The sequence below is a fragment of the Neoarius graeffei genome, chromosome 24, assembly GCF_027579695.1.
Source record: "Neoarius graeffei isolate fNeoGra1 chromosome 24, fNeoGra1.pri, whole genome shotgun sequence".
Classification (NCBI taxonomy): Eukaryota; Metazoa; Chordata; class Actinopteri; order Siluriformes; family Ariidae; genus Neoarius; species Neoarius graeffei.
This window is the reverse complement of record NC_083592.1, coordinates 4,023,093-4,040,715: the sequence shown is the minus strand read 5'-3', so window position 1 is coordinate 4,040,715 and position 17,623 is coordinate 4,023,093. Positions and strand designations below refer to the sequence as shown.

Here is a 17,623-nt window from a genome sequence, read left to right as displayed (position 1 = left end):
CTATATAACAACTACATAGGTAAATGTAACGAGTCTGCATTTTCTTGAAAAAAGTATAGTTTGTTTTTCATGAAGGCTGTCTGGCAAAAGCTGGTGCATGTCAGCCAGTTCCCCAGGGTGGAGTGAACTCTTAAAGTATGATTTGTGTCCAAGTGGACTCATAAAAACACTGTTAATAATAATTACAATGGAGGTATACTGTGGCTGTATAGCGCACTCAGATCACTGCTACACTCTAAACATGCAGCTGGAGCTTCATTGTAGAGTTGATAAAAGTTACTAGAAGTAGGAAAGTGTGACATCTTAATGATTACAGCTGAAAACCAGTCAGTTGGCTAAAACTGGCAAATTAATCGGCCTGGGTTCAGTGGCATCGTGCGGTGTTGCTGGATGAGGTGGTCCAGCTGGTAGAGGACCATCTGGCGGCATTTCCAGGAGCAGACAATTCCCTGAAAGCCTGCTCCCTGAACTTGTGTCCCTCCTCATTTTCCCTCACCCCTTTGTGCCTACATACCAGTGCTGCCATTAAGTCCCTCTCTCTCTCCATAGGTGGAACTGTCCATGCCCACCAGGACAAAGGGGCAGGTCCACAGGAATGGCAGGAAAGTTGGGCATTTCCAGGATCAATGTCCCCTTAAGGAGATGGGGATTCTGATCCGCATTCCTGACAGGCCTCCCCGATACAGCAGGAACGTACAGAGTGACAGTGAGTATTCAAGGGGGTACACACCAGGCCTTGGTGGACTCATGGTGTAACCAGACCACAGCTCATCAAAGCCTAAGTCAGTCATGCATTGGGAAATGCACAGTTGGTGAAGGTGAGGTCTGTACACGAGGATGTTCACAAATATCCACTGGTGCCCATCACTATTCAATTTAGGGGCAAAAAGTATAGTGTGAAGGCCACAGTTAGTCCTCTCATCACCCATCCACTAATCCTGGGGACAAGTTAGCTGGGGTTTAAAATATTAGTGAAGCATTTATTTGTGGATGGGTCCTGCTGCAGTGAAACTCAAGGGGGAGCAAGAAGGTCCTGGGTTTGAGCCCAGCGGCCGGCGAGGGCCTTTCTATGTGGAGTTTGCATGTTCTCCCCGTGTCTGTGTGGGTTTCCTCTGGGTCCTCCAGTTTCCCTCACAGTCCAAAGACATGCAGGTTAGTATAATTGGTAGCTTTAAATTGACCGTCCATGTAGGTGTGAATGTGAGTGTGAATGGTTGTTTGTGTCTATGTGTCAGCCCTGTGATAACCTGGTGACTTGTCCAGGGTGTACCCCACCTCTCACCCATAGTCAACTGGGATAGGCTCCTGCGACCCTGTACAGGATAAGTGGCTACAAATGATGGATGGATGTTTTGTTCAACATGAATAATTAATCAACAAGATTGTGTATGTGATTACATGTGAAAAACACCATACTACCACTTTTTGGCCAAATCAATAAGCTATGTTTCAGTTTAAAACGGGACTAAACAGTTTTTGTGTAGTATTTATACAGCACCGTCCCCCCTACCAAAAAAAATCAAAGTGCTTTACAAATTGGCAATTACATAAAACAGTTTGAGTGCCTCATAAATGACTGCACACTCCTGCCTTTAAATGGCGTCCTAAATGAGCCACACCCTTAAATCCTTATGGCGACCACCTCTTAAGGGAGGTGGTATCTGCCACTTCAACCATTTAAATTCGAGGTGGTCCACACAAGCCTGGGGCACAAATCGTGACAGCGGATTACCTCTCCCACTTGTAGATCAAAAGGTGCAGGCTATCTGCTGGTACCTCATATAGTGAAGGCTACATCAGGGGGCAGAGCCTTTTCTTACAAAGCTCCACAGTTATGGAACAGCCTTCCAAGTAGTGTTCGGGAATCAGACAAAATCTCAGTGTTTAAGTCTAGGCTGAAAACATATCTGTTTAGTCAAGCCTTTTGTTAATGGTGTTTATGAGGTAAAGGTGTAGATCTAGAGGGTCCTCAGACATAGAGTGTTTTGGTAAACTGGGATGTATGGATGCTGTCAGTCCCCACTCGCTTGCTCACTCGAGTTTGTTGACGGTGTAGTGGGTGGCTGCTTTATGTCCCAGGGCTCCCTCATAACTGTGTTACCTTCTGGCTTTCCCCTTTTAGTTATGCTGTCATAGCTAGTTGCCGGAGTCCCTGCTTGTACTCAGTGCAATACAGTATGTATACTATTCCTACTTATTCAGGTGACATTGGGCATACCTAACAACCCGTGTTTTCTTCCCTCCCCCAAATCTGTCCCTCTGAGTTACATGGAGTCAACAGGAAATCTTTTGGTGGAGAGGGTGGAGACCTCAACTGGCTATCGTAGCCTGCAGGGAATCGGCCGTCAGACATTCTGTCGCATGTCCCAGACCCGGTGAAATGTAACTGAATTGTCTTGGCCAGCCCTAAGGGTCCCATCTGCATCCCATCATTGCTGAGGAGTGTGCTCCCATCACCCAATCAAGCATCCAGCCAGAGCAGGTCATGATATTTTTTAACCATATTAACATACCATTGTTGTGTATTATGCCTGATGTCAAGACTCTTGTCTCTGCAAGCCTACCACACAGATTTAATACTTGTGTCATTTTTAGGGCATACCGAACAACCTGTGTTTTCTCTCCCTCCCCCCCCCAATATGTCCCTCTGAGTTGCATGTTGGTCCTGAGATTGAGATGCTGACCTCTTCTGCCCCTCGGACCTGCTTGAGCCATCCTGGTCCCCTGTGTCTGGTTGGAGTCTCATCGCATCGCTCCTGTGGAGGACGGCCCCATGAGGACAGTTGAAAGTTACACCTGGAGGACGCTCTGGACTCTTACAGTAATGCTTTTATGGCTGAGGACTACAGTTGACTTGCTAACTTTAGGACTGCAGTTGTCATGAACAGTTTTGCACTCAAGTTTCCATCAATGAAGAGTTATAACATCAACGAAACTGTCTTCATGTTAAAACTGTTAATGTTATAGTCATGCTGTCTGTTGCTGCCCAAATGAGGATGGGTTCCCTTTTGAGTCTGGTTCCTCTCAAGGTTTCTTCCTCATGTCGTCTGAGGGAGTTTTTCCTTGCCACCGTTGCCACAGGCTTGCTCATTGGGGATAGATTAGGGACAAAATTAGCTCATGTTTTAAGTCGTTCAAATTCTGTAAAGCTGCTTTGCGACAATGTTTATTGTAAAAAGCGCAATACAAATAAACTTGACTTGACTTGTTGAATCGTCAGGTAATGCGTGATGATCCTCACCTGTGTCTTGTCACTGCCAGTCTACTTATTTGTGTCTCAGTGTGCTTTCAGTGACTCCCATAACTGGAGAGAGAGAGAGAGAGAGAGAGAGAGTGATTGCTGGCTGATGGAGCTTGTCTGACATGCACACCACACATACACCCATACACATGCCAAGGAGTGTGAACTTGAACTTGACGGAGTGAAGGCCGTGAGACTGTGACGGGCTTTTTTCTGTTGATTTGTCCTTCTTGTTGAGTTTCTGAAAGTGCACTGAAAAGCGGACTGAATAAGCAAAAGCCTGGAGCTCTGGTAAAATTCCACCCGTCTCCTGAGTCTTCCTCCACTCCCTCACACACCAGGGCTCGACAATGTTTTAATGCATTTAATGTAGAATAAAAATTAAAGTACTGTTGTGTTGTTAATGTTATTAATAGCAGTGTAACTTCAGTGAAAACTAGTTTTACGCATGAATGGCCTATCTTAATTGTCTTTCATAAACGATGTAGATGTAAACAGTTTATTGGTATGGCCTTTACTCATCTCATCTCATTATCTCTAGCCGCTTTATCCTTCTACAGGGTCGCAGGCAGGCTGGAGCCTATCCCAGCTGACTACGGGCGAAAGGCGGGGTACACCCTGGACAAGTCGCCAGGTCATCACAGGGCTGACACATAGACACAGACAACCATTCACACTCACACCTACGGTCAATTTAGAGTCACCAGTTAACCTAACCTGCATGTCTTTGGACTGTGGGGGAAACCGGAGCACCCGGAGGAAACCCACGCGGACAACATGCAAACTCCACACAGAAAGGCCCTCGCCAGCCCCGGGGCTCGAACCCAGGACCTTCTTGCTGTGAGGCGACAGCGCTAACCACTACACCACCGTGCCGCCATGGCCTTTACTATTTATTTAATTATTTATTCAGCATGGGGTTGAAAAAACACTCAAGTCTGAAGAAGACAATACAGATATGACTCCAGAGTGGTCTGCTGCTTAGGGCGGTTAAAAATTGTTTGCTTTTCATGAAAAAATGTTATTTGGGTCTTTTTATACTAATCATATGAAGAATGTACATTTAATAGTTTATATCTGTTTGTTTGACCCTCAGTAAACCACTGGCTATGATCTAAGACCAGCTCTGGAAAATAAAGTTTGTATGTGTGGTTTCGATGCAGCGAGTGGAGAGAGGCGGCTGCTTGTGGTGGTGCAGTGATGAGAGCTGTGCATCAGTTTGTGGTTGGAAAATATTCTGTTGTGCATGTCTTTCTGTGAAATGGACAGGTGCTGCATTTGTTTGAGCAAACGCTTGTGGTTTATGGTCTGGCTCTCTATAGCTGTTTAGAGACGCTTCTCGTCCAGTGTTGACTTAAAAAAAAAAAAAACTCTATAACTATTTAGTCCTGTGGTACAATTAATCAACATCATTGTTTTTTAAATGGATAAGGGAATCTTATGATACAGTTGGTAGATATGTGTATACAGAAAAACAGTGACTAATTTAAAAGTAGAGACTCAGTTGACTCGTGGAAAAAAAAAAACACAACCCATTACCTGTTGTAGCTTTCAACTTCACCACTGACTCGAGCATGACACTTTAAGGTAAGGTCCTCTGTGGCCTCTATTTTTCAGTGTAGTACCCTGAAATTTATGGCCCTTTTCCACTACCCTTTTTCAGCTCACTTCAGCTCGCTTCAGCTCACTTCAGCCCGACACGGCTCGCGTTTCGACTACCAAAAACCAGCACGACTCAGCTCGCTTCAGCCCTGCTTAGCCCCTAAAACTCGCACCGTTTTGGAGTGGGGCTGAAGCGAGCCAAGCCGTGCCGAGTGAGGCTGGGGGCGTGAGCAGACACTCCCCTGTGCACTGATTGGTGAGGAGGAGTGTCCTCACACGCCCCGCGAGCGCGCTGGGATCTGTAAACACCGCAAACCCGGAAGAAGAATAATTACGAATTACGAGAATTTCTGAAGCCTTATGCGCCTCGCCTCATCTATACGCTCTTGCCAGTATCTGTTGGCATTGTCGGTGACAACAAGCCACAGCACCAAGACCAGCAACACTAACGACTCCATGTCCTCCAAGTTTATTGTTTACTATTCGGGTCGTGAGACTACCGCTTAAAAGATCACTGAATCAGTGACATACAGAGCATCGTGGACGAGTTCGCGGAGCGCAAGGCTCGTCGTATGCCCTTCAAATAATGCGCGCAGTAGGCTATTGATGTTTTATTATGAGCCATGTACAGTATGTCGCCTAATGTTTTTTTGTTTCTGAGTTACATGTTCGTTTGAAGGACTTAATGTACAAAATAACATAGTTGCACCCCGTAGTGTTGAAATTGGTAAACACAGTGCATTCAGTGAGGTTTGCACCGCCCTCCTTTTATTTCTGACTCTTCCTGTCACCGTTGCAACCTCTGAGCGCTCATTCGTATGCCCTTCAAATAATGTGCGCAGTATAGGCTATTGATGTTTTATTATGAGCCATGTACAGTATCCTAATGTTTTTTGTTTCTGAGTTACATGTTCGTTTGAAGGACTTGATGTACTAAATAACATAGTTGCACCCGGTAGTGTTGAAATTGGTAAACACCGCAGTTGCGGACATTTTGTAGCCTAAAATGATGTTATGATAAGCTTTAATAAAGGGCCCGGTCATTTGCCCCGCCCCCGGCCCGGCTCTGACTTGTTCCGCCACTGTCACTGATGTCACTGTTTGCGCTGCTTAACGACGACATCACATGACGTCCACCCACTTTCGCTAACTCCACCCAATGTGTCCACCCACTTCCAGCCAGCACGGTTCAGCGCGGTTGTAGTCGAAATGCAACTCCAACAGCCCCGCTCAGCTCGACTCAGCTCGACTCAGCACGGCACGGCTCAGCCGCGTTTGTAGTGGAAAAGCGGCATTAGAAATATAAATTGAGGACGGGTCTTAATCCAGGTTTTCTGGGCCTAAATAATACAGAAAAACATCACGGAGGTCCTGCTGTTTAAAATGTAAGTCAAAACATGTCCGAGAAGCAGACAAGGAGACACACAGTCAGTAGAACAAAGTGCATTTCATCATCTATTGTATCACCATGTAGAGGTCAGAGCAGGTGGGTGGAGCACAGAAGTACGGCAGGCCAGAACTGAGTTCCAACAACTAGGGCTGTGCGATGTCCCCTTAATTGGCATTGACGATGTTTACAGTGCAAACATCGTGATGGACGATCATATCGTGGGGGGGATTTTAATACCACATTATTAAATATATTATTATTATTATTATTATTATTATTATTATTATTATTAAAAGTATTAGATACTCATCCGAGGCTTTGGCACGTTAAGAAAAAAAAGCGCTAGGTGATGTGGAATATTTGGCCTTGATCACGGATATGTGGTCCAGCTGCAACATGATGCCCTATATGTCAGCTACCGTACATTATGTGGACCGAGAGTGGGCAATGCAGTCCAAATGCCTGCAGACGAGTTTCATGCCAGAGACACATTCAGCGGACAATTTAGAAGACGCATTGCGCGAGACACTTGCCGAATGGAAAATAGAGGAGAAAAAGATCGCCTGTATAACAACGGGGCGAATATTGTCACAGCCATCAGGCAATTGAAATGGCCGTGGTTAAGTTGTTTTGGGCACAGTTTGAACCTGGCCATAACCAACTCGCTTGCGCAACAGAGGGCCAGTACAGACCGAGCGTTTGGAGTTTGCCGAGCAGTCAACACTGCGTTTGCGCACAGCTGGCTTCGGAGAAATGAGCTGCGCAAAGCGCAGGTGGAAATGAACCTCCCCGAGCACTCACTGATCACGCTAAGATATTAATCAGCTCTAACAATGAAAGACTAGTATTCAAACTATGAGAAGAAACTACACTTAAGCTATTACTCATTGTTTATTTACACCATATCAATTGAAGATGCGTTTCGGTCTTTAGTGCGCACTTGAACGCGCTAATTTTTCCAATTTATTAGTGTTTGAATTATTGCACTAGCTTTTAAAATCATGATTTAATATATATATATATATTTTTTTACTGTCTTTACATTTGTCAGAATCACCTTCATTCTTCCATTTGGTTTGACATTATGGCTTAGAGTGGACCATTTTGAGTCTGAAAGTAGGCCTATTACCAGATTAAAGTTATTTGACTTCTGCCGAAGTCTGCACTTCTCTGCTGTTTGATAAGGTGAAATATTTCCCGACTGTTAATAGTGGCTATTTGTTTGAACAACATGACAAATTTTACATTAAAAGTATAGTGTAGGCTAAAAAATGAAGTCAAAATGTATTATTAGTAGCATACTGTATTTGTGTAAACACATGTTATGTTCACTAGCACGTCCCTGCACCATAGCCTACGTGAACAAGCGGTAATAGGATATTACTTTATAATGATTTATATAATTATGTATTTATAATATGTTATATTTATATATTAAACAAAACTAACTAACTAAACTAACAAAAAACTAACTTTTTAGGTTAAATAGGCCCAGATGATACCGTATATGCATGATTATGACAGGAGGGGGCGTGGTATCACGATGGTGGCTCTCCATCGTGATGGATGACCACCATCGTCGATGGACGATGGCATCGTCTATCGGCACAGCCCTACCAACAACTCTCTTTATTTGCACCTTACAGTCGCCAACATACACTCTCCCAGCCACACACATATACACACACATCAGTCATCTGGTTCAGGAGAGCCCACTTCCTCTGCTCTCTCTCTCCTTATGTAGGGCATGGTTGCTGGGAAGACACACAAACAGGTTAATTCACCTCAGGTGTAGTGATTCTGACACTTACCTTCCCTGACTCCGCCCTCTGGTCACAGACCGACGCTTGACCACGCCCCCACTGCCACATACCCCCACCGCCTGACTCAGGCCGGGCAGCCTTCCGGCCTGCAGCCGACTCCCCCCCCTTGACGGGAGAGGAAGTCCGCCACGACCATCTGCGCCCCCGGCCTGTGGACCACCTTGAAGTTAAAGGGTTGGAGTGCCAGATACCAACGGGTGATCCGCGCGTTGGCATCCTTCATGCGGTGGAGCCACTGGAGGGGCGCGTGGTCCGAACAGAGGGTGAAAGGGCGTCCCAGCAGGTAGTAACAGAGGGCGAGGACCGCCCACTTGATGGCCAGGCACTCCTTCTCTATGGTGCTGTAGCGCCCCTCACACACTGACAGCTTACGACTTATGTACAGCACTGGGCGATCCTCCCCCTCCTGGGACAAAACAGCCCCCAGCCCTCTGTCCGAAGCGTCTGTCTGCAATATAAAAGGGAGAGAAAAGTCAGGGGAGTGTCACAGTGGCCCCCCACACAGTGCAGCCTTTACCTCAGAAAAAGCCCGCTGGCATTGCTCCATCCACTGGACCGGATCTGGTGCCCCCTTTTTAGTGAGATCAGTCAGCGGGTTGGTGACGTCCGAATACTTAGGTATAAACCTACGATAATAGCCAGCCAGCCCCAGGAACTGTCTCACCCCCTTTTTGGTCTTGGGCCTCGGGCAGGCCACAATCACTGCCGTCTTGTTAATTTGGGGACGCACCTGCCCGTTGCCCAAGTGGAAGCCCAGATACAGTAATTCCACCCGCCCAATCGCACACTTCTTCGGGTTGGCTGTGAGACCCGCCCGCCTCAGCGACCTAAGGACGGCCCTCAGGTGTTGTAGGTGCCACGGCCAGTCATTGCTATAAATAATGATTTTGTCAAGGTACGCGGCCGCATAGGTGGCGTGGGGGTGGAGGACCCTATCCATCAGCCGCTGAAACGTAGCGGGCGCCCCAAACAGCCCAAAAGGAAGTGTGACAAAGTGGTGTAAGACGAACGGTGTGAAAAAGGCCGTTTTTTTCTCAGGATAATGGAGTCAAGGGGATCTGCCAATAACCCTTCGTCAAATCCAGTGTCGAGTAAAAGCGAGCCGTGCCTAGTCGATCGAGCAACTCATCAATATGAGGCATTGGGTATGCGTCGAATTTAGACACCGCGTTGACTTTTCTATAGTCTACACAGAACCGGACCGACCTGTCGGCCTTGGGTACCAAGGCCACCGGGCTGCTCCAGTCGCTGTGGGACTCCTCGATGATGCCCATTTCGAGCATGGCCTCGAGTTCCTCCCGAACCACTTTTTTTCTTGTTTCCGGGTAGCCTGTAAGGGCGGCTATGCACTACCATCCCCGGGGGCATCTCAATGTGGTGCTCTATGAGGTCGGTGCAGCCGAGCAGGGGCGAGAACACGTCCGAAAATTTGGTCTGCAACTGGGCAACCTCCACAAGTTGGGTCGGGGAGAGGTGGTCTCAACAGGGGACCGGAGAGGTACGCGATGCCAAAGCTCCCTTTTGAACCTCCGTCCCCAGCTCCGCCTTCTCCGGAACCACCAAAACCAACGCCACGGGGACCTCCTCATTCCAGAGTTTGAGCAGATTGAAGTGGTAAATCTGTAGCGCCCCACCCCTATCTGTTCACCTCACCTCATAGTCGACATCCCCGACTCGCCGTGTGACCTCAAAGGGTCCTTGCCACTTGGTGACCAATTTGGAGCTCGATGTGGGCAACAGTACAAGTACTTTATCTCCCGGTGTGAACTCCCTAAGGCGCGTACCCTTGTCGTACAGGCGGATTTGCCATTCTTGGGCCTGCTGCAAATTCTCCTGGGTTAGGTGTGTGAGTGTGTGGAGTTTTGTGCGCAGGTCCATAACGTACTGAATTTCATTTTTACTTGGTGAAGGTCCCTTCTCCCAATTTTCTCGCAGCACATCTAAAATGCCGCGCAGCTTACGCACATATAACAATTCGAACAGGGAGAACCCCGTGGAGGCTTGGGGGACCTCTCGCACTGAAAACAACAAGGGTTCGAGCCATTTATCCCAATTACGTGCATCCTCGCTTATGAATTTCCTAATTATATTTTTGAGGGTGCGATTGAATCGTTCAACTAAACCGTCCGTTTGTGAGTGATAAACACTGGTGCGGATCGGCTTAATACCTAATAACCTATAAAGTTCGTTCAGTGTTTGTGACATAAATGAGGTGCCTTGATCAGTCAGAATCTCTTTCGGGATTCCAACTCGGGAGATAACGCGGAAGAGCGCTTCCGCAATACTGCATGCTGAGATATTGTGAAGAGGCACTGCTTCCGGGTATCGTGTTGCATAGTCCACTACAACTAAAATAAAGTGGTACCCTCGTGTTGACTGATCTAATGGCCCAACGAGATCCATCCCAATTCTTTCGAACGGGGTCTCGATTAATGGGAGAGGGCGCAAAGGCGCTTTTGGGATGGCCACTGGATTTACTAACTGGCATTCGCGGCATGCCGTACACCACCTACGGATATCACCGCAAATCCCTGGCCAATAGAACCAGGCCATTATTCGGGCTAGTGTTTTATCCTGCCCTAAGTGTCCAGCCATGGGATTAAAGTGAGCCATGGGATTAAATTGGTATTCCCGGCGGCTTTTTGGAATCAAAAGCTGCATGATTTGTTCTTTAGTCTGAGTGTCCTGCGTCACTCGGTATAATCTATCCTTCATAATAGAGAAATAGGGGAAGGACGGGGTGGCGTTTGGCTGGAGCGTTTGACCATCGATTACTCTCACTTGCTCAAATGCATGTCGCAGAGTCTCGTCTCGCGACTGCTCTAGCGGGAAATCCACGAGGGATTCCCCAAGAGAGGGAGGAGGAGCCGGCGGCTCCTCACTCTTATGCGGAGATGACATAGACGGCTCTGTGGCAGCTGCTCCCGCCAAAGCAACACCGGGACCTCCCCTTGCTAAACTACGGCAGGACCCACTCTTTACTAAATGACTCATTAACTCCCCGAATCCAGGCCAATCAGTCCCCAAAATTATAGAGTGGGTGAGGCGAGGATTAACCGCCGCTTTTACTCTAAATTTTTCCCCTCTGAAAAAAATGTGGACCGACACGAAAGGGTAGCTGTGAACATCCCTGTGCACCCACAACACCTTCACCAATTGTGCTCCCCCCAATGCCTCATCTTGCACAAGGCTTTGGTGAATTGAGGTCTGATTACAGCCAGAGTCCACGAAAGCCTGATATGTATCCCCTTGGATACTCACCGGTATGCGATACGCTCCGGCCCGATCGAGGGTGGCTCCTGGCGCGTTGGGGATCCAAACCACCACGCCCACCTCCTTTGCCAAGCATTGATGCTGGAGGTGCCCTGGCTCCCTGCAGCGCCAGGAAACCGGCCCGGGCTTTCTCTCTGCACCGGTACTCTGGGGCTCACTCACCTGAGGGGGGGAGAGACAGACACGGAAGCGGGAAATGGGAGGACACCGCAGGTGCGGTGGACCGGCTGTGAGGGAGCCGGGCCCCGCCTCCGCGGTGGACAAGACACAGAAGGGGAGGGAGAGAGAGAGAGAGAGAGAGGAGAGAAGCGAAGAGGGGATCTGTGATCCTGCCGCGGGAACAGCCGCCAAATGATCCTCCGCCAACTTGATGGCCTGATCCAGCGATGCCGGGCGATGGCACTGGACCCACTCCGCCGTTTCTTTGGGAAGTTGCGCGATGAACTGCTCCAGTGCCACCAGGTCGATGACTCCCTCAGAGCCATGGTTGTCAGCCCTCAGCCACCGCCTGCAGGCGTCCCGGAGTTGCTGGCCAAATGCAAACGGGTAGCCGACCTCCTCTAGGCGCAGAGCGCGGAAGCGCTGACGATGTTGTTCAGGGGTGCGCCCCACACACTGGAGGACGGCCCGGCGCAGGTCCGCGTAGACCAGCCGGCTGTCGGTGGGGAGCTGTAGCGCAGCCAGCTGCGCCTCGCCCATTAGCAGGGGGAGGAGGCGCACCGCGCGCTGTTCCACCGGCCACCCCGAGACCTCTGCTGCTTGTTCAAATAGCGTGAGGAAGGCCTCGGGGTCGTCGTGCGGGCCCATCTTCATTAGGGTGAGGTGGAGGGGGCCCGCAGTGGTGTAGATGGTGGATCCCGCCGACGCGAGGAGGTGCCGGAACGCCTGTCAATCTTCCTGTTGTGCCAGCACCAGGGCCTCGAACCATTGTTCTTGCTCCTTTCGGAGGGCAAGCAGTGCCTGGTGCTGGCTCTGTTGGGCCATGGTGAGGGCGTGAATCAGGTCTGCGAAGGGGGAGGACTCCATGGGGCTGTTCTCTTCTGTGCTCGGTGCCCCGGGTTTCGGCACCACTGTAGAGGTCAGAGCAGGTGGGTGGAGCACAGAAGTACGGCAGGCCAGAACTGAGTTCCAGCAACTTTCTTTATTTGCACCTTAGAGTCGCCAACATACACTCTCCCAGCCACACACATATACACACACACATCAGTCATCTGGTTCGGGAGAGCCCACTTCCTCTGCTCTCTCTCTCTCCTTATATAGGGCGTGGTTGCTGGGAAGACACACAAACAGGTTAATTCACCTCAGGTGTAGTGATTCTGCCACTTACCTTCCCTGACTCCGCCCTCCGGTCACAGACCGACATTTGACCATGCCCCCACTGCCATACACCAATTCACAAAAGAAAAACTATCTCCAAACTAATAATAATAATAATAATAATAATAATAATTGCATTAAATCAGCCTTTTCTTCTATAATGGCCACCACATTTTGTCAAAGAAATACTTTTCATATACTGAGGTGTGTAAATCCATCTTTGCTGCTCTGCTAAAGCCAGATGAAATGTCTGTGTTTTTTGGAATCACAGGCGCATTGCAGCTGTTTTCTATTCTGGTGATACTTACAGCACTTTCAAAAATGAAGTCATACAGGAAATATGATTCACCTAAAGTGAAGCGAAGTTAATTTTATGTTCAACTCGAAGTTGCAACTTGTAATTACTCACCTACAACCAGTAAAAGAAATCAATAAAAACAGAATGCAATGATCTGGAAATCATGGAAATCGGATATTTCACTGAAAATAGTACAAAGGCAATATATCAGATATTGAAACTGAGAAATTTTATTAATTTCTGCTCATTTTGAATTTAATGCCAGAAACAAGTTTCAGAAAAGCTGGTACAGGGCAACAAAAGACTGAAAAAGTTGTATAATGCTGAAAAAAAAATTGGTTACTTGCCAACAGGTCAGTAAGATGATTGGGTATAAAATGGCCCTCCCAGAGAGGCGGAGTTTCTCAGAAGTAAAGATGGGGAGGGGTTTATCGCTCTGTGAAAGACTGCGTGGGCAAACAGTGCAACAATTTAAGAATAACATTCCTCAATGTAAAACTGCACAGAATTTGGATCACATCATCTATGGTCAATAATATCATTAAAAGATTCAGAGAATCTGTAGAAATCTCTGTGTGCAATACACAAGGCTGAAAACTGACATTGGATGCCTGTGGTCATCTCTGCGGTCCTCTCCTGGTCTGCAAACACCACGGCAGTTATCAAGAAGGCCCAGCAGCGACTACACTTCCTGAGAGTGCTCAGGAAGAACAACCTGGATGGTAAGCTGCTGGAGACCTTCTACAGATCCTGCATTGAGAGCCTGCTGACGTACTGCATCTCTGTGTGCTATGCCAGCTGCACTGAAGCAGACAGGAAGAGGCTGCAGAGAGTGGTTAAGACAGCACAGAAAATCATCGGCCACCCTCTCCCCACCTTGGACGACATCTACAACTCTCGCTGCCTCACCAGAGCAAGAAATATTGTTTAGGACAGTTTTCACCCGAGGCATCATTTGTTTGACCTGCTGTCCTCTGGGAGGCACTAGAGGTGCATCAGATCCAGGACTAACCCTGCTGAATGCTAATATGCACTTACCCCACTCCTTGTTGACTGTTCCATATTATTTATTGTCTATCATTAGTTATCTACCTCAATAGTGCAATAATAACAAATGCAGTATGGACTTTGTTTTTTTTTTAGATGTATGTTGTTTGTGTTGTATGTTTTGGGTACTGTTCTATTTTATGTGGTCTTGTGTGGGTATGTTGTTGTTTTTTTGTCTGTTCTATTCCTATGTTGTTTTGTTCTATTTTTATGCGGTCTTGCACTTTAAGGTTAGCTTTTAATTTCGTTGTACTTGGTACAATGATAAATTCTGATTCTGTGATCTTCAGGCCCTCAGGAGACACTGCATTAAAAACAGACATGTGTCTGTAGTGGAAATCACTGTATGGGCTCAGGAACACTTCAGAAAACTATCATCTGTGAAAACACTTCATTACTGCATCCACAAACGCAAGTTAAAACCAGATATCAACAATATCCAGAAACCCCGCCCCCTTCTCTGGGCCCAAGATCTTTTACGATGGACTGAGGCGAAGTGGAAAACTGTCCCGAGGTCTGACGAATCAAAAGTAGAAATTCTTTTTAAAAATCATGGACACCACATCCTCCAGGCTAAAGAGGAGAGGGATCATCCGGCTTGTTATCAGTGAGCAGCTCAAAAGCAGCATCTGTGATGGTATGAGGGGGCATTAGTGCACATGACATGGGTAGCTTGTACATCTGGGAAGACATCATTAATGCTGAATGATATAAACACGTTTCAGAGCAATATGCTGCCATCCAGACAAAATCTTTTTCAGGGAAGGCCTTCCTTCTTTCAGCAAGACAATGCCAAACCACTTTCTGCACATATTAAAACTGCACGGCTCTGTAGTAAGAGTCCGGGTGCTAAACTGGCCTGCTGCAGTCCAGACCTGTCTCCTATTTGAAACATTTGGTGCATTATGAAGCGCAAAATACAACAAAGGAAACCCTGAAATGTTGAGTAACTGAAATTGTATATCAGGGAAAAATGGGAAAACATTTCTCTTTCAAAACCACAGCAACTGGTCTCCTCAGTTCCCAAACGTTTACAGAGTGTTGGTAAAAGTTACCAACTTGGTAACTTTTCAACTTGGTTTACAGAGTGTTGGTGATGCTACACAGTGATAAACACACCCCTGTCCCAACTTTTCTGAAATGTGTTGCTGACATTAAATAAAAAAAAAAAAGAGCATATATTTAAATTCCATCCATCCATTACCTCTTATCCTGTGCAGGGTCACGGCTGAGCTGGAGCCTATCCCAGCTGACTATGGGTGAGAGGCAGGGTTCACCCTGGACAAGTCGCCAGGTCATCACAGGGCTGACACATTGAGACACACAACCATTCACACTCACATTCACACCTACGGTCAATTTAGAGCCACCGATTAACCTAACCTGCATGTCTTTGGACTGTGGGGGAAACCGGAGCATCTGGAGGAAACCCACACAGACACCAGGAGAACATGCAAACTCCACACAGAAAGCCCCTGTTGGCCACTGGGCTTGAACTCAGAACCTTCTTGCTGTTAGATGACAGTGCAAACCACTACACCACCATGCCGCCAATATTAAATAATATTTTTTTCATTTAAAAATATTTATTTAAATATTTGCTTGTTGAACCAATAACACTGGCTATGCAGGTCACTGTTTGAGGAGGAAAATATACATCGCTTACCACAGTTAGGTGGCTAGCTTGTTACTAACAAAAAAATTAACATGGAGGAATCCAAGTCGAACATGTCGAGCTGGAACACGACGTCATTCCAACCTGCAACTGACCTTCTACAAGGAAAGTGGAATGCAGTATAAGCCTCCGAGTAACAGCGCTGAGGGTAAATCACACTGATTTATAGCAGCTAGAGAATGTGTAGGGTGACAAGCACAGGCCTTCTGCTTAGACCTCCTGATGAAGTGACTTTCAGAATTACTCTGGACAGAAACCAATTCTGACTGGACTGATCTCAGGCTCGGCTCTTGCGCAGATTTGTGTGCACTTTGACTTGGCTGCAGTAAATGCCTGGATAAATGCAATGCTTGACTTCTGCTTGTGACTCTACTAGTGCCATAAACAGTCTCAGCGCAGACTGCATTTCAGATCTATAGATTGGTACAGGGGTTTAAATCAAATCAAATCAAGTTTATTTGTACAGCGCTTTTAACAATAAACATTGTCGCAAAGCAGCTTTACAGAATTTGAGCGACTTAAAACATGAGCTAATTTTATCCCTAATCTATCCCCAATGAGCAAGCCTGTGGCGACAGTGGCAAGGAAAAACTCCCTAAGACGACATGAGGAAGAAACCTCGAGAGGAACCAGACTCAAAAGGGAACCCATCCTCATTTGGGCAACAACAGACAGCCTGACTATAATATTAACAGTTTTAACAGGTATAACCCTCAACTGTCCTCATGGGGCCGTCCTTCACAGGAGTGGGGCGACAAAACCCCGACCAGACACAGGGCACCAGGATGGACCAAGCAGGTCCGAGGGGCAGAAGAGGCCAGCATCCCAATCCCAGGACCAACATGCAACCCAGAGGGACAGATGGGGGGGTGGGGGGGAGAGAGAGAGAGAAAGAAAACACGTTGTTAGGTATGCCCTAAAAATGACAAGTATTAAATCTGTGTGGTAGGCTCGCAGAGACGAGAGTCTTTACATCAGGCATAACACACAATGGCATGTTAATATGGTAAAATATATCATGACCTGCTCTGGCTGGATGCTTGATTGGGTGATGGGAGCACACTCCTCAGCAATGATGAGATGCAGATGGTACCCTTAGGGCTGGCCAAGACAATTCAGTTACATTTCACCGGGTCTGGGACATGCGACAGAATGTCTGACGGCCGATTCCCTGTAGGCTACGATAGCCAGTCGAGGTCTCCACCGTCTCCACCAAAAGATTTCCTGTTGACTCCATGTAACTCAGAGGGACAGATTTGGGGTGGGGGGGAGGGAAAGAAAACACAGGTGGTTAGGTATGCCCAATGTCACCTGAATAAGTAGGAACAGTATACATATTGCACCGAGTACAAGCAGGGACTCCGGCAACTAACTATGACAGCATAACTAAAAGGAGAGAGCCAGAAGGTAACACAGACATGAGGGAGCCCCGGGACATAAAGCAGTCAGCCACTACACCTGTCAACAAACTCGAGTGAGCAAGCGAGTGGGGACTGACAGCATCCATACATCCCAGTTTACCAAAACACTCTATGTCTGAGGACCCTCCAGATCTACTCCTTTACCTCATAAACACCATTAACAAAAGGCTTGACTAAACAGATATGTTTTCAGCCTAGACTTAAATGCTGAGACTGTGTCTGATTCCCGAACATTACTTGGAAGGCTGTTCCATAACTGTGGGGCTTTGTAAGAAAAGGCTCTGCCCCCTGATGTAGCCTTCACTATATGAGGTACCAGCAGATAGCCTGCACCTTTTGATCTAAGTAGGCGTGGCGGGTCATAGAGGAGCAGAAGTTCACTCAGGTACTGTGGTGCGAGACCATTTAGTGCTTTAAAGGTCAATAGTAGTATTTTATAATCAATACGAAATTTGATTGGGAGCCAATGCAGTGTGGATAAGACAGGCGTGATGTGGTCATATTTTCTAGTTCTAGTAAGGACTCTTGCTGCTGCA

The 17,623-nt window shown here is 47.3% G+C and overlaps 1 protein-coding gene across 1 annotated transcript in view; it reads right to left on the bottom strand.

Moving 5' to 3' along the window:
- LOC132872764 (class I histocompatibility antigen, F10 alpha chain-like) overlaps positions 1-17,623 on the bottom strand; it is a 318,444-nt gene that overhangs the window by 63,151 nt on the left and 237,670 nt on the right. The window lies entirely within an intron of this gene.